The sequence below is a fragment of the Mixophyes fleayi genome, chromosome 4, assembly GCF_038048845.1.
Source record: "Mixophyes fleayi isolate aMixFle1 chromosome 4, aMixFle1.hap1, whole genome shotgun sequence".
Classification (NCBI taxonomy): Eukaryota; Metazoa; Chordata; class Amphibia; order Anura; family Limnodynastidae; genus Mixophyes; species Mixophyes fleayi.
The window spans coordinates 83,417,495-83,445,118 of NC_134405.1; positions in this window are offsets into that span (position 1 = coordinate 83,417,495).

The following is a 27,624-nucleotide window of genomic DNA, read 5'->3' on the forward strand; positions in this document are numbered from 1 at the left end:
CAACGATGAAACACGGGAGAGCAGAGCTGAGCTGGAACTGTTGAGCACGGAGAGTAGCGGATAGGAATCAGCTGTAGCAGTCTCGAGGAAACACGGGAGAGATGAGATGAGCTGAAGACTGAAGCGCACGGAGGCAGCGGATAGGAATCAGCTAACAGTCATGATGGCACACAGGTGAGTTGAAGTAGATTGAAGACTGTAGTGCACGGAGGCAGCGGATAGGAATCAGCTAACAGTCACGATGATACATAGCGGGAGTTGAAGTGGCTTGAAGACTGTAGTGCACGGAGGCAGCGGATAGGAATCAGCTAACAGTCACGATGATACACAGCAGAGTTGAAGTGGCTTGAAGACTGTAGTGCACGGAGGCAGCGGATAGGAATCAGCTAACAGTCACGATGATACACAGGAGGGTTGAAGTGGTTAGGAAACCACAGGAGTAGAAGTGGTCTGGAAACCACAGGAGTAGAAGTGGTCTGGAAACCACAGGGATAGAAGTGGTTTGGAAACCACAGGAATCAGCAGCGCTGAATACACGAGGAAACACAGGAACACCTTCAGAGGCTCATGGGGAATGAGACTCCAAGATCAGGCAACGTGGTATTGACCACAAGTGCTTAATATAGGGAGTGTTGCCTGATCTGCCAATTAAGTTAAAGGAACAAGTACTGAAGGGTTTGAAAGGGCTGCGCATGCGCAGACCCTCAGGATGGAGGACGACCACGGTTCCTAAATATACGGGAAGAAGCACTCACAGTCCGGTGAGTGACACTCATCATTCCATTCTAATTCTGAGGCTAAGGTGCGGAGCTGAACAGCGTATTGACCCGCTGTAAGGGAGCCTTGACGAAGAGCTAACAGACTAGATGCAGCCGAAGACACTCGTCCGGGCTCATCAAATACCTTTCGAAAGTTCTCGATAAAGGTGTCCGAATGAAGGAGAGTTCCATCTCTCCGCTCCCAAAGTGGGGAGGCCCAGGCTAGGGCTTGTCCCGTCAGAAGAGAAATAATATAAGCTACCTTAGCTCTCTCGGATGAGAAATTCTCCGGTGTCAATTCAAATTGGATGGAGCACTGATTCAGAAATCCACGGCATCCCTTGGGATTACAGTCATATTTCTCCGGGGTAGGAATCCGCAGAGTTCTGGAAGTAGCAACAGCTCCGGTAGGAGGCGCAGAGGCTGGAGCAGGAAAAGAAGCAGGAGCTGAGGCTGGGGCAGCCGCCTGAGGGATGCTCAGGGAATCCAGGCGAGAAATCACCCCTTGTATACATTGTAGGAGTTGCGCTTGGTTGGCCTCTTGCTGTTCTACCCGTACTCCTAAATGGATGAGGAGATCTCGGGCTGAAGATTCTCCGGTACCGTCAGTCATGGCCAGAGTAAACTGTCAGGCCGTAGGCCTATGGATACTGAAGTGGAGCAAACACTAACCGGTATTAGTGCTACTGGTCTAACAGGCGCGGAGTCTAACGTGCTCCTGGTGTTCACCAGCGACCCCCGCAAGGAGGTTTGGACTTCGCTGCACAGGGCACGCAGGTCGCGGTCCTATTAGTCAGTCACCAGTGTAGTGTAGAAGGGTCAGACGGTCCGGGTCACAGCAATCGGGAATATCAGGTACAGAGGGTAATCCAAAGGAATAGTCGCCAAGCCGAAGTCACAACAGGTAATCAGAAAGCAGGATACTCAGAAGAATGGAGAATACGGAAGCCAGGAACACTGGTGGTGAACCTGTTACTCTGGCACCCTAATGGCGCCAGAGACAGGTTTAAATAGAGGTCTGGATACACTGATTGGCGGAGAGGAAGAGGCGGAACTCGTGGGATAGCGGCGTCCCGTTGCTCAGCAACGGGACAGAAGACAGGACGCACGCGCCCGAGAACCCGGAAGTGAAGTCTCGGAGCGGCCGACAAGGAGATCAGACGTCCGTTCCCCGTCTGACAGGGGATCAGCGAGGACGGCGTCTGACAAAAAGGACATGCACACTTTAAAAAACCAAGCACTAAGGAAAATGTTTACAAACTCCTCTACCGTTGGTACTATGTTCCTACCCGACTACAAAAGATACTGCCCGATTCCTCTGACAGATGTTGGCGTCTATGCTCTGGCGCGGGCTCTTTCTTACATATTTGGTGGGATTGCCCAAAACTGATTCCCTTCTAGCGCGAAATTAAAGCCTTGATAGAAATGTTAATCCAAACCCCCTTACCCTTTGACCCTAAATTTTTCCTTCTACCCCTTGGGTTCCCCATGGCCACTAGACACCAAAATAAACTTGCTCGACACATTATTTCAGCGGCCACATGTCAAATCGGCATTGATTGGAAGCAGACTGCCCCCCCTTCTTTCTCCGCTATAACTAACAGGATTTGGCATACGTATAAGATGGAATACATGACTAGTGTTATGCGAAACACGGCCAAATCCTTTAACAAGGTCTGGGATCCCTGGATGTCTCACTTTCAATACCGCTCTCCCTTTTCCTAATCATATCCCCTACCCTTCCCCTCCCCTCTCATTGCCTCTGATTCAAAAGTGTTCCCTCATGCATCTCCCTTTCTTCCCCTTCTCCTGTCATCTTCTCATTTCTCTTCTTCTTTTTCTTCCTTCTCCTTCTATTTTCTTTCTTCTCTTCTTTAAATTTAAAAAATGCCGGTCTTTTTCTCACAGATTTTGTGCTATTTTATCCCCGACACATGGAATGTTCTACTTCATTATCCTATGTACTGATTATATTCTGTTTGATATAACATATATCCTTCTGCACTGTTAATTCTTTTTGACCGTTAATAAACACTTGTTTAAAAAAAAACAAAAAAAAACCAAGCACTTCAGCGACAAGGAGTGCCACTTTTGAGGCTGAAGTGCTTGGTTTGTTTGGGCCTCCACAAAACAAGGCAACAATGGCCTTAAGGCACCTAAGCTAACAGTGCTGTTAATGAACTCTACTGTAGCAAGATGTTGTCATCAGCCTCAGCCTGATCCTCACCCTCATCAGTTTGTACATCATCCTCACACATTATTAATTCATCACCGCTGGAATCCACCATTAGAGAAGTCTCAGTATTTTGATGTAATTGGCGGGAAAGGCCTTCCTCGTGGAAATTGAAGTTCATTTTTATGAACATCATCTTTTGCACATTTTGAGGAAGTAGCCTCTGACACCGATCATGACAAGGTTCCCAGCTGTGCTGAAAACTCTTTCTGAGTACACACTGGTAGGTGGGCAGCTTAGGCAGTGCAAAGCGAGTTGGTACATGGGTCTCCAAATTCCCTTTTTTTCCTCCCAATATGTAAAGGGACTGTCTGATGTGTCTATTTCTATGGTGTCATTAAAATAATCCTCCACCATCCTTTGGATGTTGATAGTAGGATCAGGTGGAGTTACGGCACAGATGTCACATTTTTTAGTCAATTCTTTTAGACCAGACCAGATGTCAAAATGTTGTGCTGAGTCATCTGTATCATCCCTGGGTCTCTTGGGAAAGCTAAGTTTTTTCCTAGCAGCAGTTGAGTGAGAAACTGCAGGAGAAGACGCCGTCCTGTCACATAACACTTGAGCTGTCAGCTTGCTCACCAGGAACTCCTTGCATCTCTTCAGATCTGGGTCAGTTGGAAACAAAGAAGACATAGCTCTTAAACCTAGGATCAAGCACAGTCGCCAAAATGTAGTGATCCGATTTCAAGATTTTGATAACTCTTGGATCCTGGCAAAGCGAATAAAGTACTTGATCTACAAGTCCGACATACTCATCATAATTGCTTTGTTTCATCTCCTCCTTCAGTTTCTCAAGCTGCTTTTCCAAAAGTCTAATTAAGGGAATCACTTAACTCAAGCTAGCAGTGTCTGAACTCACTTCACAGATGACTACTTTGAATGGTTTCAGCACCTTGCACAACATGGAAAGTATTCTCCACAGCGCTTGAGTAAAATACATCCCCCCCTCCTTTCCCAATGTCATTGCTTGTGAAGTAAGCGTGGATGGCTTTTCGCTGTTCCTCCATCTGCAGAAGCATATAAAGGATGGAATTCCACCTTGTCGCCACCTCTTGCTTCAGTTGGTGGCAGGGCAAATTAAATTGCTCTTGTAGCTGCTGCAATCTCCTACATGTTGTTGCCCAATGCCGGAAATGTCCCAATATTTTACAGCCGCAGACAGCATCTCCTGAACGTCCCTGCTGCGGTTCCTGCTGGTGAAGGTGAATCACCGACCCAGTGGGCTGTCACAGTCATATAATCTTTAGTTTGCCCAGTTCCCCTTCTCTACATATATGTGGTTAAGTGTACAGTGGGTAGAATGGCATTTTGTAGCCCAATAAATACATTTTTACAAACCTTCTGGCACAGATGAGGAATAGCATTTCTAGTAACATGGTGTCGTGATGGAATTTGGAACAGGGACACAAGACCACAAGTCACTGTCTAAAATCAGCTGCATTAATAGTGGATATTGGACGCAGATCTAATACTAGCATAGTCCCCATGGCGTCTGTGATCCGCTTTGCGACTGGGTGACAGCTTTCATACTTGCTTCTGTGAAGAGGGAGCTGTGGTGTACGGTGTAATGTGGATTTAACTATTTTTATACATATGACTGTGTAGCTATTGTCTGATATATTGTCTGATCTGTGATAGTTAATCAATATTATAAATACAAATTTTTATCAAGGATACATATGTAAAGCAAAGATAGTGTAAGGAAAAAGGTGGTGAACCTAGGGCTAATTTTATATTGATATACTATGTTATGTTGAGTATTGGTTATTTATAATGAATATATACTGTAAAGTACTGCTGAGATACAGTGGTTATTGGATTAATAATTCTGTAAAGCTTAAGTGTTATTTAGTTTGGTCAAAAGGACTGAGTAAGGCAACATTGTATAAGGAAAAGTGCTTAAAAGTGCGAGTTTTATAACGCGTGTATCTGAGAACAGAATAAGAGGATAGCGTGCGCATGTGAGGCGCTACCACAGGTCCTTTTACAGCTTCCTCATGCAAACGATTGTTTAACACTCAATTGTTGTAAACTACTAGTAGTCTTCTTCTTGGTCTGCTTCTGGGATGAAGATTCACCCCCAGCTGCAGCAGCAGCGGGACTAACGCTCAAGAATTCTTCTGAGGAATCCAGGATAGTGGAGGAGTCATCTAGCCTTAGCAACTTGGATGAAGGACTAACTCCGGTCGCTACTGAGAATGTTGATGAGGATGAGGTGTTGTGGATGTAGATTGCAGGTGTCAGGATCTAGCTGAGAGAAGGGACCTAGCTGATGATGAACTGCTTGTTATTTTTTAGCATAAGTTTCTGATTTTCCCAACTGCTTGCCATGAACTCTCTTCAAATGGTGTAACATGGATGAGGTTCCTAGATGGTTAAGGTCTCTACCTCTACTGACTGTGGCTTTACAAACACTACAAATGGACAACTGACAACTGTCAGAATGTGGGTAAAAATAATTCCACACATAAGAGGTGCAGTTTTTGGTCTTATGCCCAGGTATGACAATGGCCTTCTTATTATCATGTGCAATAACTGCTTCCACTGGTGCAGGACTTACACAAACAACATCATCCTCATCAACATCCTCATTAGCGCCCTCGTCAGCTACACAAATATCCCCCTCATCCTGTTGCAATTCCAAAGTGGCATCCTCAATTTGTGTATCACTGGCTACACTTGGGCTGTTCATGCACACATCTGCAGAAATGCTGAAAGTGGCCTTCTTTATGGGTACACTATCAGACAGGTCAGGATTACACATAGCACTCGTGGATAGACTCTCCTCAGGGATTTGTGTAATTTCTGAATCTGAACATACATTTTCCTCTAATGCCGTACTGGTTTTTTCTAGCCCAGTTTTTACACGCAAAAGTATTTGGACACCACTTTTGGAGTACGAATGACAAGGGCTTGCTTGGTCATGACTGACCTTACAAGAAGATGCCTCAGTGACAGTTGCAGAACTAGCACTCATAGAGAAAGGTAATGGCCTCAATATTTCCTTGCCACTGCGTGTGTAGATTGGCATGTTGGCAAGTTTATTTTATTTTGCAGATAACTTTGCCTGGATTATAGGTCTTTTTTTCTTGACCAAGGTAAAACGTGTTTTTTTACATTTTTGTTTCCCTGACTTAAAAACACTATGCACTTTAACATAGGCTTTAGCAGATGATGTAGAGGGATTACTATCATCATGACTCATGACTGGTGCCAGCAGCTGCTTGGTGCTCCTGGTCTTCTGTGTACTGCTGTGAATGCATTTTGATTACACAGTACAATGTAACTGCAGATTGAGAACAACACTGCCAGCTCTATTATTTCTATTTCATGTGACTGCAGATTTAGAAGACCAGGCCTGCCAGCCCTATTTCTATTTCAGCAATGACAATTAGCAATGAAGCTCTCCTCTTTGTGTTTTACCTATATAACACAATACAATTTGACTGCAGATTTAGAAGACCAAGCCTGCCAGCCCTATTATTTCTATTTCAGCAATGACAATTAGCAATGGAGCTCTCCTCTTTGTATGTTACCTATATAACACAGTACAATGTGACTGCAGATTTAGAAGACAAAGCCTGCCAGCCCTATTATTTCTATTTCAGCAATGACAATTAGCAATGGAGCTCTCCTCTTTGTATGTTACCTATATAACACAGTACAATGTGACTGCAGATTTAGAAGACAAAGCCTGTCAGAACTATTATTTGTATTTCAGCAATGACAATTAGCAATGGAGCAATGGAGCTCTCCTCTTTGTATGTTACCTATATAACACAGTACAATGTGACTGCAGATTTAGAAGACCAAGCCTGAAAGATCTATTATTTCTATTTCAGCAATGACAATTAGCAATGGAGCCATGGATCTCACCTGAATGTCATTGTTGACTTTGAAGAACACTGCTACCCTTCCACTTTCTTGGATCCAAAACTCGCGAGATCCAAGATCCGACGATGTAACGCTGATTTTTTGCCTCATTTTCAATTCCGAGGGTGCGCAAAAGTACCAAGCCGACGGCTCGGTACTCGGATCTGCTAAGTTCGGGTGTGTGTTCGGTTCTTGGAGAACCGAGCCTGAGCATTTCTAATGAACACGAGGGAAGGGAGTGGAGCCATGATGAGGAGAAAACAGACAAATCTGAAGAAAAAGTGTGGAAAGAGGAGAGTGTGGAGATAGGCAATAGAAATAAGAGTCAAGAAAGAGAGAGTTATCAGCCTTGATGCAAACAGATACAGAGAGCGTCAGTGTGTGAGCAGCGTTGCAGACAGAGGAGTTCCTGGGTTTAAGTGTCAGCATCCTTGAGAGATGGATGATGAAATGCAGAGAGCTACAAGTCTGGAGCATATGCCAGTGTGTGCATCAGCTAGTGTCCCCCAAGCGAGCCAGACATGGCTCGCCAATGGGCAATTGCAGGTGAGTGGTAAAGGACTACAACCAAGAATGTTATCAAGATTGGGGCTAAAGAGGACTGTTGGATACTAGTATTATCAATGCTATCACAGGACTGAGATAAATGTATCGCACAAAGAGTACACCCTAACAGTCACATTTATTAATTAGGGTCATTATAAAATCCTATACTCCATTATAACTACTACAGCACCATTATCAGGAGGATCATATTTCACATTTGGAAAGTAATTCACATTCAAATTGGAGGAAGGGTTTAGGGTTTACAGCTGTTGAATATGTAGCCCCCTCTTTTTCAAGGGACCAAAAGTAATTGGATAATTGATTCAAAAGCTGTTTCAAGTACAGCTGTGGGCTATTTCTTTTTCAATTAAGCAGGTAAAAGGTCTGGAGTTGATTCCAAGTGTGGCATTTGCATTTGGAAGCTGTTGTTGTGAACCCACAAAATGCGGTAAAAGGAGCTCTCTATGCAAATGAAGCAGGCCATACTTAGTCTTCAAAAACAAACAAAATCTGTCAGAGAGATAACGGGAACCTTAGGAGTGACCAAATCAACTGTTTGGTACCTTCACAGAAATAAAGAATCATCATCACCATTTATTTATATAGAATGCACTGGTAGACTCGGCAACACAAAAAGCCCTGGACATCCATGGAAGACAACAGTGGTGGATGATTGCACGATCATTTTCATGGTAATGAAAAACCCCTTCACAACATACATCCAAGTGAAGAACACTCTCCAGGAGGTAGACATATGATTATCCAAGTCTACCATAAAGAGAAGACTTCATGAGAGCAAATACAGAAGTTTCATAACAAGGTGCAAACCATTTAGAAGCCTCAAGAAAAGAAAGGCCAGATTAGGCTTTGCCAAAAAAACATCCAAAAAAGCAAGCCCAGTTGTGGAACATAATTCTTTGGACAGATAAAACTAAGATCAAACTGTATCAGAAAGATGGATAGAAAAATCTATGGAGAAGGCTTGGAATAGCTCATAATCCAAAGCATACCACATCATCTGTAAAACACGGTGGAGGCAGTGTCATTGCATTGGCATACATGGCTTCCAATGGCACTGGGTCACTAGTGTTTATTGATGATGTGGCTGAAGCAGCCGGATGAATTCTGAAGTGTACAGGGATATGCTGTCTGCTCAGATTCAGCCATATTCTGCAAAGATGATTGGACGAAGCTTCACAGTACAGATGGACAATGGCCGAAAACATACTCCGAAAGCAATCCAGGAGTTTTTTAAGGCAAAGAAGTGGTATTTTATGCAATGCCTGAGTCAATCACTTGATCTCAACCCGATCGAGCATGCATTTCACTTGCTGAAGACACAACTAAAGGCAGAAAGACCCACGAACAAATAACAACTGAAGACAGTTGGGTAAAGGCCTGACAAAGCATAACAAAGGAGGATACCCAGCATATGGTGATGTTCATGGGTTCCAGACTTCAGGCAGCCATTGCCTGCAAAAGCTTCACAACACAGTGCTAAGAACATTTTATTTATGATCATGTTAATTTGTCCAATTACATTGGGGACTGTGTATAAAATAGCCATAGTCTAACATGGCAATCTGCTTCAGAGAAGTGAGAGCATGGTGGCATACCTACCAACCGTCCTGATTTAGGCAGGACAGTCCAAATTTGAGGGCTTTGTCCCGCCATTCCCATTGGGACAGCTTTATCGCGATGGTAGGAAATTTGGGAGGCAGGTGTCAAGCAGAGCAGCGATGAATGGGTGCTGCGCACACTGGTGCGAACAGTAATGTAGGTGTTTGGAGGGGAGGAGAGTACGGGCAGCCTAGCACTTCATAATGCGGGCGTGCTTCTGAAATGGCCAAGCCCCCAGTCCTAATGCCAGATTCCTAAATGTTGGGAGGTATGTAGTGGGCATGTTTAGTTATGTATAAACACATTAGTTACTTCAGATATATTATTCAACTCAGTATATATTAATATATATATATTAATGTCAAATAGTCACCATGAAAATCACCATGAAGAAGACCAAAGAAATGCCCCTGGTCAGAAGAGCCAAAATTGACACCTTTGAGGGTCTCTGGTAAAAAGAATCCAAATGACAATTTTAGATTCACTTGCTTGAAAATGTTAGCAATTATGAGGTTCAATTATTAAAAAGCCAAAAAATCGCCCTTTTTCGCTGGTGATAATGCGTCATCCTATACATCAACTTATGCAATCACTGGTGGTAAGAAAATCAATGAAGAAATGCGATAAGGGCCTTATCCCCGGAGATTAATATATAGACTTCTATGTGTACCACTAGTAGAAGAAAGAAACAGATTCCATGATGGAAGATTAATAAGCATTTAAATATGAGGATTACTAAATATAAGAACACAAATGCTGGAATGATAAAATATTGTACAACTTTTCCACAATGCCCTGTAGTTGTTAGAAAACAAACAAAATTGTCAATAAGAGAGTGGGGCTGAACTACCAACATATTAATCAACACTAGGGGGTAAATGTATCAAGCTGAGAGTTTTCTGGCGGGTTTGAAAAGTATAGATGTTGCCTATAGCAACCAGATTCTAGTTGTCATTTTGTAGAATGATAAATATAAATGATAGCTAGAATCTGATTGGTTTTTCAAACCCGCCGGAAAACTCTCAGCTTGATACATTTACCCCTAGATATATATTTATAGAAATGTTAATATACAGCAGTAGAAACCCACATTACAATACATTTGGAAGGCCAGAATGGGCATGGCTCAAAGTATACATGGTCACATCTGCTTCTTGTTCATTTAAAAAGCTTGCAAAGCTGTTGTTTTATTTTATTTGTTGTTTTACCCTGCACACGCATTATAATGAGTATGTACTACCTATTCGCACACAATGATGTCACTAAAGTGGCTTTTGTGCTGTTTCGCACATTTGTGCTTGTTGAAAATGACTCACAGTGTCTTCAAAGACTCTTGGCTTTTATTGCAACATGAAATCTGTTTCTAATGGTACATTTCTAATTGTGCACACACAGAAACAAATCTTCACACCTTCATATGTTTTGCCTAAAAATGGCCGCAATGTTTTCAGGAACATCACAACCAATTGAATCAGCTCCTAAGTGTGCAAGGTTATGATAAGCCCAGGTACAGTAAGTGTTTTTAGATTGAATACTTATCAAATAGCAACGCTCAGATGCCCCGGTGACATTTTAATGATAAAATGTATAGACAACATGGACAATAATTTTCAATTGCTGCAACCATAGAAAATCAACCATTTAGCAGGGGCTTAATAAATAGACCCCTTATTGGGAGTTCTGCTGGTATGTTCCTGGGGAAGGGAGGGAGCAGGTTAGAGCACCAGGCAGACTCAGAGCTGCACATATTCCTCTATTCCTTATAAACAATATATCATAGTTTCACCTCAAAGATATTTATATATTAATATTTAGTGTCAGAAGGAAGCTCTAATCACAGGGAGCAAATAATTATTGAAAATCAGATACAATTCAAACACTATATAACAATAAAGTATAATAGATATACAGTAATCGTAATTGAACAAAGAACATTAGAACATTTCTACATTTCTTTTAGCTAGGAATGTGGTAGTCAAGATAACACCAACCCCCTCTCTAGCTGAGACAAACTCTCTCAAATATGCCAGTACCTAAAATACAGTTACTGCATTTACAATAATATACTAGGCATGATGTACCAATTATGGTAAAAATATTATACCTGTGGAACCCACCTAGCAAGATTTAAAAATTATGTAATCGCAACATAAATTACACATAGGGTAACACGTTTTTAACATTATCTATTTAGCAATGACTGGTGAGAGGTGATGCCAAGTGGGCTCAAACATTATTTTAACAGATACTCCTGGCATCCTGCTCTCGACACTGAGTCTTTATACCACATACCACTGATGCCCAGCAATTACCACCTACAGTTTCCTTGCTATCACTATAAACAAAGCTCTGGGTCCTTTCCCTTGCCAATTCTTGTGTTATTCCTGTCTGGTCTGATTTCCTTTGTTGTGCATGTGTCCTGGCTGATTTACATGTTTTGGTTTTGACACCTTGCTATATGCCAACCTCTCCAGATCACTGACTTGTTACACAAATCTTTTTGTGACTTGGTCCCTATGTTACTTTATATATCTTTCTGTGTTTTTTTAATCATAATCCTTTTCTACGTAGTCTCCAAACCTACCCAACCTGTCAATTTATGGTAGTACTTGACCTGGGATTCTGGTCACCCTCAGTTACTAATTAGCAGTCCTTGTTGATCTGTAAGGAGAGAAGGATTGAAAGATAAACAAATAGTTATATGAAGTTGTTAGATAAAACTTTAGTTAGCGTCATGCCTTTGTGAACGAACCCTTAGGGCTAGATTTACTAAGATGCGGGTTTGAAAAAGTGGGGATGTTGCCTATAGCAACCAATCAGATTCTAGCTGTCATTTTGTAGAAGGTACTAAATAAATGATAGATAGAATCTGATTGGTTGCTATAGGCAACATCCCCACTTTTTCAAACCCGCAGCTTAGTAAATCTAGCCTTTAGAGTTTATTGTACTGTTTTATTTATTCATTCACATGGCAACTAAGCCTGGGCTGTTTTAATAGAGAGGCAAATGTCTTAGGCCCACCAGAAAAAGGGGCCACAATTATACTTACCAGGAAAGGAGTCTGAATTTGAAAGCTTCTAGCTCAACCATCTCAACTCTCTGGTTACCTAGAATTACAAGAGACTCAAATAGTTTAAATTTGAAACTAAAACCCAAACTTAGCCTTGTAATGCTTTCTGGAGAAAACTTTACTTTAGGGATACTGTTACAAGCTATTCATCTTGTTTTGCAAAAGGACATAGTCTGTTCTTTGCCCTAGGCCCACTAATGTCTTAAGGAGACCCTGCATGCACCAAAAAATGTACAACAGAATAGTAGGATAGTACCATATAGATAACACCAATATGAGAAATTAAATGCAATATGAATGTACATAAATGTTATATTAAAATGTTTATGTTTATTAATTAAATTAAATTAAAACATTATTTTCTTGAGCAAATCAGGTCAGATTGAGTATCAACTACACTGACACATGGTCAGAATGACAATCATCATCATCATTGTTAATTTGTAAGTCACAAGAAAACTCTGCAGCCGGTCATTATGATGTGTTTAGGAATAGGTGGTTTCCTGTATTTATACATTATCTACTGCGACACAGATTAAAACAAGTTGCAACAATAAATAACATTACTCATTTTATGAGTTGCAGAAAATATAGAGCATATATTAATAATTTACCTTGATTTTCTGAGTATTCCAAATGAAAACCATTATTTGTTTCATTATGACCATTCCCTAATCTATCAGTAACTTACAGTAAAGTCTTGTGAGCCAGGATATTTTTTTCTGAATATTTTTTTTACTAAATATGGTTTTTGTAAATAAAGTAATAGCTCTTAAGATCAAAAAAATAACATTTCAATAAAGTCATAGATTGCATTTTTGGCCAAAACCTGTTTAGTTTGAAGAATGGTAACTTTCCATTTCAATTTTTATCATTATTATTACTATTATGAAAATGTATTTATATTGGCAGCACGGTGGCTTAGTGGTTAGCACTGCTGCCTCATAGCACTGGGGTCATGAGTTTGATTCCTGACCATGGCCTTATCTAAAATTAAAAGGAGCTTATTAGTATTCCCACTCCAGAATCCAAGACTTTTCCCGTGCTGCCCTCTTTCACTGGAATGACCTCCCTCGTTCCATCCGCCTCTCTCCTACTCTGTGCTCATTCAAACGTGCACTGAAAACCCACCTCTTCCTTAAAGCCTACCAACCATCCGCATAACCCCTTCTTCTCCTCCACCCGCGCTCTCCCTCGCCTTATCTGACTCCCCTTGTGCCTGTTCTGTTTTCCCTCACTTAGGATGTAAGCTCACATGAGCAGGGCCCTCTTCCCTCCTGTCTCCCTACCTGTTCTTCTGCTCCGTGTTTATTGCATTAACCAGCCTGGAGTTTCTGAAGTACTGGTATTTTTTGTTTATTGTTTTTGTCCCGTTTCACCCTGTATAGTCTACTGTTTGTATGGTGTACGGCGCTGCGGAAATCTTGTGGCGCCTAACAAATAAAGGATAATAATATTAATAATAATAATAATAATAATATTCCAAGAGAAGTGGCATAGATAGAGAAGAGCAGACAGCTTAGGACTGACCCTTGTGGTACTTCAACTGATAGAGAAAGCCGAGAGGAGATGGATCCAGAGAAACGAAAACCTAGGGAATGCAGTTTTGTACAAGAAGTGAGTGAATGTCAAAGCCAAATGCAGTAGAGACGTCAAGGAGAATTAGAAGGCAGTAGTGGTTTTTAGATTTAGCAGTGATCAAATCAGTGAGTCTCTATGGAGTTTTGAGGGGAAAAGACAATAGTGTATGCAAGGAGACAGATAGGATATTTATTTGAGTGATATGACATTTATTTATATTATGAACTATTCCTTTAGCTGCTTGAATTATGTTATAGTAGCCTGATAGTGTATTGTTAAGAAGATGTACTGTTTATTGAAAGCTCCTGAAGTGGTACAAGTAACTCTAATACATTCCAGATGTCTATATGGAACATTCTAAAATCCAGTCCAGTTATTGCCCATGGCTACTATGGGAGGTTTCTCTATAGCTATGTTTCCGTGCCTAGCGTATTGCTGGCCAGTCACTTTAGAAAGTTTGTTCCCCTGCTCCACATGTTGTAAATCGTTGATGTTTCAATGTGGCGTCTGGGCTACAATCTGTCTTAATGTTCCCGGAATTAAAAGCTGTGGAACACACATATTTCACAATAACATAAATATTGAGGATAATTAATGGCTACAAAATATTAGATATAAAATCCACATTTTTTTCAATGATTGTAAGGTACGTTTGTCATCTCATATTGCTGTGATTCACCACCAAAAAATCCATTAAATTTCATAGCACAGTGTTCTATTATATGACTCAATACTGAGAAAAACGGTGATCTCATATGAGAACAGACAACGGAGTCTGAGACATGGCTGCCAATGCTTGTAAACGTTTTTTAGTTACAGTTTAGCAGAAATGTATTTTTGACATGCTGCATTTGTAATTGATGCCTGACTGGATTGTGCTGTATAGTCAAATCCCATAACTGTAGATCCTAATTCAAAGTCTGATCCGGTCACACATCGGGGCCTTAGTCACACTTACCTTGTCTGCCGCTGTTATCTCCCTGCTGTCCGTGTCTCTCCTGGTTGCGGCGGCAGTCCTGAGTACCACTTTTTCATTTGTAAACAAACACTTACTGTTTGTTCTGCTGCATGGGTGCAGCCATCTTGAATTCAGTCAGGTGATCTTTCCAGCCCAATCAGATTTCAGCAGCTGTGACCACATGATCTGTGCAACCAATAGGTATTAGGAACACCCTATTTAAACCTGCTCCTGAGATCTGCTCATTGCTAGAACAACACACTTTGTCACCTGAGGATAATTCTTGACTCCAGGCTCCAGTTGTTTCCAACACTGCTCCTAAATACTCTGCAAGTACCCTGCATTACCAAGTGCATATCTTTTTGCAAATACTCTGCCTTGCCAAATGATCATCTTTCTGTAAGTACCCTGCATTCCCAAACTGCTCATCTTTCTGCAAGTATTCTGCATTCATCAAGAGTGCTTACCTCAGAAAGAACTTTGCATTATCTACTGCTTATTCTGCAGTGACTGGGGTTTTGCTGGTATCACCAGTTCTATAGCTGGGGCTGGTTCTGAGTCTCTAGGGCTCATTTCCAGGTCTGTGTATCTGTGTGTGGGTTCCAGGTCTGTGGCTATCTCACAGTCCTGAGTTCTCCATTCCTAGTCACAGTTCTGAGTTCCTGTCTCCAGTTCCAGCTCATTCTGTTCTGAGTGTCACACATTCTGAGTTCCTAATAGTGGGTTCTAGTTACGTCTGCCTGGCTACAGGTGCCAGTGTTGAGTCCCCATGAACAGTTCCAGAGTGTTGCTATGGCAGATTCCAGTTCCATACTCTGGTGCAAACTCTGATTCTAGACCCCTATCCTGCTAGTGCTACTCAGTGCATTCCAAATGAGCAGAGGGTTTATCAAGGCCTCCAGTTTCTGTCACACTCCTGCTTCAGTAAGACCCATGACAGATGCTCCAGTTTTGTGAGCACATCTCCTTGTTTTAGTTCTCAAAATGATCTACAGTAATGGGCCAATAGATCTGCATTTGACAAATTGATTCACTAATCCTTTATCACTGGTTCAGTTATAAAAACATTCATCACTGGGACTTAAAGACATCTATTCTAATATAGAAGTAGTATTACAAAAATCTACAGACAAAACTGTTCTGTGAATTTGCTATACTTCAGTGTCAAACATTGAGGAGCAACTGGAAGGACTTCTTGAGGCATGCGGGGAGATGTAGAATGACTACTGAACTGTTCTCTCAGCTTCACTCTTTGGGGTCTATGCATTAAACTGCGATTAGTCATTAAAATGGAGAAAATAGCAGTTTTCTCCATAAAGGGGCAATCGCAAAATGTATCAAAGGTTTTTGGCAGAAGAAATCTTTCCTGCCATAACCTACATACCGTTTCTTAACGCTGTCCCCATAGATCAATATGGGAACTGTGCAGTTCTGCAATGCATCAAGCTTTGAAAAGCTTTGCATTTTGCAAACAGGTAAAGCCAACTCAGGATGGTGTTACCTGTCATTTCCTATGGAATCCAGCTGAAGCCTCTCTGGATTCACTGGATCACTCACTGTGAAAGTGCTATGTGCATGCGCACAGCACTTCCTCCTTTCACTGACAGCGCTAGGCTGTAAATAGAAGAAAACAGATGGTATCAGAGGGGTCACTTCGCCAGGACTTCCAGAGTAGCGATTTGCAGCAGTGCATATTTACTGGCACCGCATTATATTAATGCATAGACCCCCTTATCTGATCACCAAGGAGACTCTGATACTCGACACAGACAAAATATATTCACGTTTACGGAGTATACCAGAGTCTATTACTAATTTTGAGTACATAACAGCACAGTTTCAATGCATTATAAACTGGAGGTTGATAAAGATGAATTACACTGAGCATACCAAGGACTATGAAGATCACGTACTCCCTCTGCACCCCATATCCACTATCTCCATTACTACAAATTAGAGGAGGCCATCCTCACTAAGCTTAAATTGGAGGTGATTATATCTACCATGCAGCTCTAATTAACTTTTATTCTGATATCTCCAAGCACGAAGGACAGAAGAAGATCTCTATACCCAATCACTGATGTATGTCATAACACACACTCCAGTACAATTGGGGTTTCTCATTCTGACACAAGTTTGATCACAACAGCCTGGTAGATTTCTCTATATTTTTTTTTCCTGCTTACTTGATATTGAAGCATTTGCCAGCCTTGACCTCTTCCATTCTTCGGTGTCCCAAGAAGCCAAAAGATCCAAAGTACATTTTTTTAAATCATATAAGTAATATATTATTTTATCTCTGCATGTGATATTCCAAATTAATTTTTTTAGGGATGGCATAGAGGTGGGTATTGATTATTTCCAAATCTTAGTAATCAGGCATTTGTTCTATGTCAGAATGTAAGAAACCAGCTTTTTGGATTGGTCTGAGACATTCTGGCTTGGCCAGGATAAGAGGAATATCCACACCATGGTGATAATTACGTGTGATAAAGGGCAACCTTGTCTAGTACCATTGTAAATATGAAATATTTTACATGGAGGCTCAGTTAATCATGACCTTAGCTTTGAGGTTCAAGTATACTGCTTGGACAATGGTTAGAAAGTTTCCAGATATCCCAAAGGCCTTCAGAGTTTGGATCATAAATTTCCAGGAAATCCTATCAAATGCCTTTTCAGACAATGTGAGGATTATGGCTGACGCCTTTTTACTGTTTATAATTTGTATAAACAGTAATTTGTATTACGTAAATGGCTCTTCTCATATAGTCTGTCGCTTGATATCCAGGGATGGACCCTATTTGATCATAATTTAAGCGGTTTGCCAAGGTTTTCACATATAGTTTAATATTATTGTTAAGGAGGTAGATAGTCCTATAACTTCCACATAAAAGGACTCCCCATGGAGTGGAAGTAAGGCAACGATATTCCAAAAACTTTATTTAATAGTAGGTAGCTGAGAATCCATCAGAGCCTGGTGGCTAAGTTGTTAGCACTTCTGCCTCACAGCACTGGGGTCATGAGTTCAATTCCCGACCATGACCTTATCTGTGTGGAGTTTGTATGTTCTCCCTGTGTTTGCGTTGGATTCCTCCGGGTGCTCCGGTTTCCTCCCACACTCCAAAAACATACTAGTAAGTTAATTGGCTGCTATCAAAATTGTCCCTAATCTCTCTCTCTCTATGTCTGTCTGTCTTTGTATATGTTAGGGAATTTAGACTGTAAGCTTCAATGGGGCAGGGACTGATGTGAATGAGTTCTCTGTACAGCTCTGCAGAATCAGTGACGCTATATAAATAAATGGTGATGATTATGATGATGATTTATCTTAGTTTTCGACCTCAATTACTTGCTTAATTTCCTCAACAGAAATTTCTTCTCAAAACTGCTTTGCTGTCCTACAAGAAAGCTTGCGCAGTTTAGCATTTGAGAGGACGTTATTAATGATCCACTCAGAGGGAGACCCCTGATTGTACAATAGAGGCTAGTATAGTAAACATTCTTGTGATAGACATAAAATTTATCCTTAAAGAATAATGGATCAAAGAGTTTTAGGTTACCATAGGTTAAAAATGAACAGACTAGATGAGCCACGCAGTTATCTGCCATCAAATTCTATGTTTCTACAATAGTATTCCTGGAATTGGTCTCTAATACATTTATGGTTATAGGTAGGACAACCCTTTGGGGATTTAATAGCCAGAATGTTACATTAGCAATTTTTAGTTCTCAATCTGGTGGCCAGAAGTTTATCCACTTTATCTCCTTTCTCATAAAATTGTTATTTTAGCAATTTAAGATTTTGGCTGTTTGTTCGGATATGAGTAATTTGTTTTCCTCTCTAAGCTTCTCAAGAATAGCAATTCTTAATGATAGCTCTTTTTATAAGTTATATTTTTATACTTCTGCAGATAATGCTGATTATAACCACTCATAACTGTTTTATGGGCCTCCCATATAGGAATTGGGGGAGTGTCCAGGAGAACATTAAAAGAAAAAAAATCCTTTAGAAGATGTTGTGATTGCTTGTTTATTGTAGCATTATTGAGGAGAGATTCATTGTTTCTCCAGGTTAGCATGTGCAGTCTAGAGGCTAGATCAGAGATCTTTGGCAAGACAGGCGTGTGATCTGACCACACTATATTTATATTTCCAGGGCTAGAATCATGTATTTTCTAGAGTAGGGTTTATGAACATTTGAAAAAAAAGTGTATTCTCTAGTTTGTGACTCTTTGACCATTCAGCTGTTATATAGGAGATGGAGTTTAAGGAAGTTTTTTCAATGCTTTGGATCTTTGGATATCAGCCTTATCAGCTGACAGGGACACGTGTAAAGATCTAGCTAAACTACCATTCAAAACCACATTGAATTTTATAGCCACAATTGCCTCTCCCTTTCAGGCTCGGGACAATGTGGCTCCCAGTTTTTGTTGAATTTTTGTTGACCTTGATTAGAGACATATATATATTCACCAGTGTGAATGAGGTTGTTCAATTTATCAATTACGTTTAGGAATTTGAATTCTTTATCTTTATGAAATTCTATAAGTTCAAAGGTAATGTGGGACGCAACACGTATTATTACTCCTCTTTTCTTTTGTTTGCTTTGCGTGCATGGACGGTTAGAGACTACAGCTAAGATCTTAATTCTGGATGTATATGCTGCAAGAAAGGGGCTTCATGAAGAAGCACCAGATCTCCCTTACGTTGTTTTAGAGATGTCAATAATTTCTTCTTTTTATGGGTGTGGTTGGGTCCTTTAACATTATACGAGAGAATGCTAAAGGTTATATTTAGGCGAGGCAAGAAGTGCTCAATATGCCGCAATTGCGCATTATTGCCCATCTAAGGGTGACATAACCTTGATGTGCACAAAATTTTACATTATTAGAAGAAGAAAGGAATATAAAATCTGTAGAATTAGAGCTAGACAGGGTAAAAAGGTGAGCAGTTGTATTTGGGTAAGGCCTGGAGGCACTCTTGACTTTTGCCTATGGCACCAGTGCTGGGAAGGGAGGGGTGCAATAAGCACCAAATGGCCATTTATAGGTTTGGCTCTCAAAGGAGGGTGTGGAAAACCTGTCTTGGCTGACACTAGTGTGAGAGTGATGGGGATGATCTGTCTGCCCTCAGGTGTCTGATTTCTAAGAGAAATAAATTGTCATGAAGAGTTGATAATGAGGTTGCCTAGTGCATCAAAAGTCTATGGGGAAAAGGAAGATGTTAATTATGATCTAGGCCAAAGCAAACTGATTATTGGAATGAGGTATAACAGTTTATAAACAGCATTTGATGAACAGTGCTTTAAATTACAAATTAACAGTAGCTCAACACAACAAATGAATATGGGGTAAGGGGTTTAGTGATGGGACAGAGTATTTTGGTTTTTGTAATTAACTGTTAGTATGGGGATATAAGCAGGTGCTATAAGGAATGTGGGAATTAGAAAAAAGATGTATCGCTTTTGAGATCTTAAGGGACGTAGGTAACATAACATAATTCTAGTAGTGGTGTAGCTGTTGTAGGCCAAAGTAAGCACAAAAAATTGAATAGACTTAGGCATTAAACTCACTAATATGTCTAGTGTGACGTATAATACGAAACATATACAGCAAGAAAAATTACAATAAATCCTACTGAATATTATCTCTGTTATTCTTATTGGAAATCCCTGTAACTTGGACAGAGAATCTAAATAAACTGAACACAATTAACAAATTGTCATATAAGAAACAAGAGAACTAAACTTTAAGTAAATGTTCTCTTAAATAACTAAGAGAGTTACCATGTTAAATGAACTTGATGATTGTCCTTTGTTGTAGGAAGTTTTGGTTTTTTGGTCAATCATTATTGAATTTGCTGCTGAATTGCCTTCTAAAGTGACCTCTGTTTTTGGATATCACAGTTTTGAAAGACGCGTGTGGACCTCTGTAGATCTAGCTGGATAAAGTTTATACTGCTGCCAGGTCAAGGTGCTGAAGGGAGATCCCCACCCGCTCCTAATGTTATTCTCATATAGTATAGTAGTGAAGAGTTTGAGGTCTCTGCATTAGGCTAAAGTAGTTGGAGAAATATTTTGAAAGATCTGCAATGATGACCCCTCAAATTTAAGAGATTGATGTTTCCAAGTCTCTTGTAAAATAACCTTTTTTTTTGCAGAAAAGTTATGAATGCAAAACACCACGGGCATTTACCCCCACGTCTCTTGGTTGGAAAGGGTTTTGGCCTTAATCCTAAATGGTCATAGTCTAAAAGTAAAAAAATGATAAGGTGTGTTGGGATAATTGGAAGAAGAATCTCTTAAGATGAAGTTCCAGAGACCCACCATTTCCGGTATCCCCTTCATTTGCAGATTATAGCGCCGGGCTTTGTTATTCTGAAAATCTTAATTTTCTTGGTGTTCTTGGAGGAGGGTGATGTCTTGTGTGAGTTGTTGGTTGTCCATTTTGATTTCTGATTTAAGAATATGGAGGGCTTTTTGCACTGCTGCTTGTACAGACATGCACGTCTCCTTCATTTATTATAACAAGGAAATCCTTATGTGTTATTGAAGCCAGGTCTTCTTCCGAATTTGATTCTTTTTGGCTCTGTGGAGAGTCATGTTTGTCTGTCTCGACAGACATGCTTATCTGCCCTTACCGTCTTGAGCATGGTATTTTAATATAGAAGTTGAATCCAACATCTGTCTTTTGACTTTTATGCAGATGGAAGAGTGGCAGCAATATACCCTCTTGGAAATCTTTTATGATGCTGATCTTCTAAGTGTAGATAAGTAATTAACACTGCAGGAAAGATGTCTGAGATGTAATGAACTGCTGGCTAAGCAGGGGAGCTATAAGTTGATGCCCTGACTATGGGGAGTCTCTCCCATAGAAAAATTAAGCTTGCTAGCAGAGAAAGAACTTGTTTGGACAGGTAGTAGAAAAAGAGGTTTGTTTGGCCTATGCTGGTAGAAAAACCAGGGTTTAAAAACATGTGAATTTGAGCCTGTTGTTTGGGTTCTTTTGGGTGGTTATAATCTGCTCGGGCAATATTCTAATATAGCAGCCTATAAGGTTTATGTGGGAGGAAAAGTCTATTCTCAGCTGGTGTCTTGAACGGTGGTAGTCATATTTCCAATGAAAATAATACCGACACTTATCCTGCCTACATGAAAATGCTGACAGGCTAAATGCCAGTGTGACTGGATCACTTATAAATAACTTATTGTATAAATTGACTTAAATTAATAGTGCAGGGTGCCTATTTATGTAAAAAATGTATTGATTTTTTTTATATTGTGTTGTACTTCTGTATAGGAAATGTATTTACTTCTGAGACAGTGCCAGGGGAGGAAATTGGTTGCATAACTTTTCTAAAGGAAGCCTCATGCTAATTAATTCTTTTCATGTGAAGTGACCAACATGTCTTTTTAGCCTGAAAGCACAGCAGGGAGTCATTACCTGTTGTCTTGCCTTGTTAAAGTGAAAGAAAACATCTGAACAATGTGATTTAGGTTATCACAGATTAGTGTAAATTTTTGTAAATTTTGCATTGCATTTAAAATCCAAACTATAAGAACATCTCACATCCTGATATTAATATTTTAATGAAATATTTCAGACTTTTTGGGGCCTGGTCGGAAATGGGGGCTGGTTTACACCCTGTCAGGCTGTGTCCAAAACTGTATAAAAACGAGCACTGTTTGTGACCATGTATTATTATACCATCTGTACTTCTGGACATCACTAGTACCTCAGACTAGTGTATGTAACTGTCCTTATTAGGACACTTGAGCTTATAATACATCACTGCTTCAAGAACTTGCTTTGGCGACTACTTACCCTGCTGTAATTCCTGTGACCTACAGATTAGACCAAATCTAATCCGTTACCCAGGCTGTCCTGAGTTTGGGACCCTGCATCCAGTACCAATGTTCTTACTGCTACCCTGCAGCTTTGGCCAGTGTGACAGGCTGGGGGGAACCATCCACAGCAACCCTGATCTACAGGCAAGAGGTCAGGGATACCAGTCCAGGTGTACCAGCAAGGGGGTACACTAGCAGTGAGAGTTACCCAGAAGGACTTGGTTCTAGGTGCCACTAAGGAGCCTAGTGGTGGCAGCAGCAAAAGTCCCTTCTACTGCGGTTAGAGGGCGAATTTAGGATAAAGAAAAGGGGACGGTGGCAAGGCAAGCCCAGCCAGTCCGCAGCAACACAACAGACAGGGTGGCATAGCAAGTCCATTCTGTCACAGCCGATATGTAAATTTCCCCAACACTGATAAATTATTGACTTTGTGATTGCCGACAGTGAAAATACTGAAAGTCACTATGCCAACATTAAAATGGCAATGCCAGCGGGTCCAATGGCAGTAAACAGTGCCCCCCCCAGTCATATTAACCATAGTGCTGCCAGCCAGGGCTGGTGGCAGCATAGCAGGTCAACCCGCAGCAGGGGGTCCCCCTTCCATGATGCCAACCAGCCCCAGAGGTGTCAGCATGGGGCTGGATTCCCTAGGGAGTTGGGGTTCACAAAAAATGCAAGTTGTTGCTCCAGGTCCCATGGTTTCATGCTACACATTTGCAACCACCGACCTGGGGGGTGATGGTCAAGGAAGGATGGAGCCCCAATCTACTTAATTTGTACTGGGCCAGACAATTTCTGATGGCAGCCCTAAAAGCCAATAATGCAGCTTTTGGTTAAAGAAACATTTTATGCTCTTTAGAGATAGACTCCTTTAATGCACTAGTAAAACACCTGTTTCTTGTCCAAGCACCTGGCTACTGCCCACAAACCGAGCTTTTGACTTTTTACGGTACAGTGTAACAGGCTTCTACAAAATCTAAAGTTGTAGCTATTTTGCTTCACAGATTGGTCTCTTCCTTCCTAACAAAAGTATGGTGAGACCCTACAAGTGGTTATTTGGTTCTCTCTGGATTTCTATGTTAAAATTGATATGCTCATAATTCAGCATAATCTGTGTTTTATTTTACAATTACTTACCTACAATATAAAACCACACAAACTTTTTTGATTGGTGAATGTGATTTCACTGGGCACCTGGGATTTACTTTATCCCTCTATCAAAGATCACACCTTCTACTCTACTCAGCATGACTCCTATAGCCGTACAGACACTGTATCCATTCATCAACTTGGCCTTTCTCATCGTTGCAGCTCTCGGATCAATACCTGGTCTGAACATACTATGGTGGAAATGAATGGTGATTTAACAAATTTAATGACAACTCCATGCAGTAAGCCAGCTGGACAAGGCTTTATTTCAGATCTATACCCCTTTTGCATGCCATATCCATTTCCTTCATAAACCAGTTGATAAAATTGGATTCATGGCTTTCAGAAGACTGGCAATGGATTATTTGTAATTTGGCTAAATCTTCCTTACGTGTGGTGAAAAAAGAGAACCATTACAACGCTTTACTTAGCTGGTATCTCACATCACATAAAAAGCAGCATTCTCCAGTAAGTGCTATGGGCTGTTAAATTCCTGGAGATGCTATCCATTTGTGGCGGACATGCACAAACATTCAATTATTTTGGTTTATATCTCTAACACAGCAAAGTGTGTAGGATAGTGAACCAGGTGTGTGTGTGCGTAAACTCTTCACATTAGGGTAGTGTCGAAGTCAGCAAATTGGATAAAGTCATTTCAATTAAAGTCGAGCAAACTTGGTTGTCTTTGTCTGAAAAGATGCGTACGGTACGCTACGGCGTACAAGGGCACGCTACGGCGTGAAAGGGCGTACGCATCCACTACACGTGGCAGCAACAGTAATTGGTCCTTTACCATACATTCGCACAAACACGCATACTAATAAAATAGTATACATTAATGGTAGTTGCAACACATAGTCAGTTATGTCGAAATATAGTAGTATTTATATGTTATATTAGAGTTACATGCATATTAGTGAAATACACGGAACAGGTTGAAGGAATCATATCATGAGTGGTACCATAATAAACCTCTTTACATATCCTACTGTTTGGTTCTCTTTGCGAAGGAATCGCAGGGTGCATACACAAGTTATGAATGATAGGGAATTATGAACTACTTAAGACTAAGGAATCTTGGCGGGAAGAACCGAGCATACCCCCTGGAGAGGTGACCCCCTCCTTTGGATTCCTTAGGATGAACTAGCCAATGATTGACAACCCCTTGGACCTTCCTGAGACCTGGACCAATAGATGCAAGCTATACCATCTTCATTGTATTACTGTATTTCATTGTTTATATAAGCAGCAGCTTCACATCCAGTGTTTAGACATCTTGTCCCCAGACTTCAGGATTGAATGACTGCACTGGATCCAGAGCGCCTGCGATAAGTAACGGCTGTATTTACTATTACTTTGCTTGAGCATATTATTCTACTTATTGCGAATAAATCTTTGTGCGTTGGAAACACAAATCGAGGTTCGACAATCGTTATTGGTAAGCCACAATACGCACATAACAATTTGGGGGCTCGTGAGCTTTGGAGGTTTCGTTGCCGATGATACGCAAGACCAACGGATTTCGATTCCGCAACAAAGGGTGGAGACGCGTCATATACGGGTAAGAACGCAATGTGTTCAAAACCTGAATTTTACTCTGTGTTGTGAAACCGAATGTCCGTTTTGCATTGTCTAGGGCACGCTAACTAGAACCTAGGGACAAAAGAGAAAACTGTTTATTTTTACTGTCATTGTGCGTTTTAACTGTATTGCATTGCTTAGCGTATGTGTATTTCTTGCTGTGCGTACGCGAACTTCCGGTAGATTTGCCACGTGGTTAAACAATCGATTTTATAGTTATACATGCATAGTATAAATCACTTGTGAAAGTCTCTGAAACATTATCACTATTGTTGGGAACATTGTTGATTTTCTGCGCAGAAAACTAAGGTGTATGTGTTTGGTGATTGTATGATTTTGAAGTGAAAGTTGATTTACTGTCAAAAAGACAGGGATATCGGTTGCCGTTTGACGAGGCGGGCTTGCAACCGAGGTAGTATACAAGGCAGGTATACTGGCAGCAAAAGCCCTGTTTGAAAAGAGAACAGTTAAAAAAGCTTTTGGAAACTTTCTCCCCAAGGGCAATCGCAAGGTTTAGCAATAGTTAGTATTGCTAAGCGGTGCGATCGGATCGCATGGTTTTGCAACCGTGCTGGTGACTTGGGTTGAACGGCTGGAGGAATTACGCTGGTACAAACGGGTAAACTCCGGTACTACCAGTTCAGTAATACTCAACAGAATTTTGTGGAGAGCCAGGATATCGAAGAGCTGATATTTCTGTTGTCCATAGTGATATTTCTGTGTTAGGAGGTGTGTGGGCATAGCCTGTGAAACCGTCCACGGATAAAAAATCTCTAGTAAGTTCTGTTTGAAGGGAGAACAGGTAAAAAGTCTTTTTGCGTAGCGTTGAGAAATAGGTTGTTTTCACAATGGGTGCGAAGCAAACGCTAGAGATGGTTGATGTTGTGCTGCTTAAGGAAGGACCGCTGGGGTCAGCTAGGTACCTTATGTTTAAGAAATATGGTGCATACGCAACTGCGTATTGCGACACGTGGGTCAAGATGACCAAAGGTTGTGATAGGCCTTTCCCAACAATAGGAAGTTTTAATTCAGAGGTACTAAATAATGTAAAAGATAAAGTGTGGTTGATTAAATCAACAAAAGTGAGAAATATACATAATGATTGTTTAAAATTGTGGCAAATGGAAGGTAACACGTGGCAGAGCAGTGAATACACAGCGGAAGTAGGCGTTGCGAAAAGCGCGCGCACGGCGGAAGTAGCCATTGAGAAGCATGGCGAACTCAGCGCAAGCGCGCCCCCGCCACCTTATGTGGCGGGAGCGGTAAATACAGCTGTTATTAAAACTGAAAAAAGGAAAATTGCTAAGTTGTATCCTGTTTTAAGCCAGTTTAAAACAAGTGTATCAGAAGATGAAGATGAACCCACTGTGATTTCGGCCATTGCCCATGCTGTTAGTGTACTAGAGGCTCAGCGCAAGTATGAGAAAATGGCTGAGATAGGTGAGAGTAGCGTGATCACTAGGAGTGAAAGCGTTCTAAATCTTGATCCAGCAAACCCTGTAGTGTCCCCTGAAGTCAGTGAACCAGAGGGTGCGTACCCAGTCCGCACAATATCAGTTCCCAATGGGAAGCCGGATAAGGATGGTTTAGTTCCTTTAAGAAATGTTACAATGCATTGTCCCTGGACTAGATCAGAATTACGTTCCATTATGACTGAATTCCCAGATCCTAGAAAAGAGTTGGCAAAGTGTCAGAAATTTGTTAAAGACTTAGGAAATGCCCACGAACCAACCAATAAGGATTGGCGTGTAGTGTTGAGGGCGTGTCTTCCTCCCAATACTAACATACAAAAATTTATTGAAGATTGTTTGTTGGAGGAAAATGACACCTTGACTGATGAGATTAACCAAAAAAATATAGCACAAATTGTCAAACACTTAGCCATCTATTTTCCAGTAGTGGTAAATTGGAGTAAGATTTTCACCATTAAGCAAAAGGATAGTGAAACAGCAGCAGACTATTTTTCTAGGGCACTAGCATCAATGACACACTTTACCGGAGTAACTGACATAAGAGAGGATCCACATCACAGGGAAGTAGCTGTAGGAGTGTTAATGGATGGTCTTAGGGAAAATTTAAAAACCAGAGCACAAACCTCATTACCTAATTGGAGAGGTATCACAGTAGACTCTCTTAGGGAGTCTGCTGTGGAACATGACAAAAATATCTTTAGAAAGAAAGAAGAGAAAGGTGATAGGTTGATGACGGTGAGTATTCAGGCTTTAGAAGGAATACACACACAACCACAAACATACCAAGCATACAACTCAAGTAAAAAGGTAATGGTATGTTTTCGCTGTAAGAAAGAGGGACACATAAGGAGATTCTGTCCAGAAGCAAGGAAAGAAACATCAAGGGGGGAATCATATAGGTATCCTCCACGGAGAGACACACATAGGCAAGAGA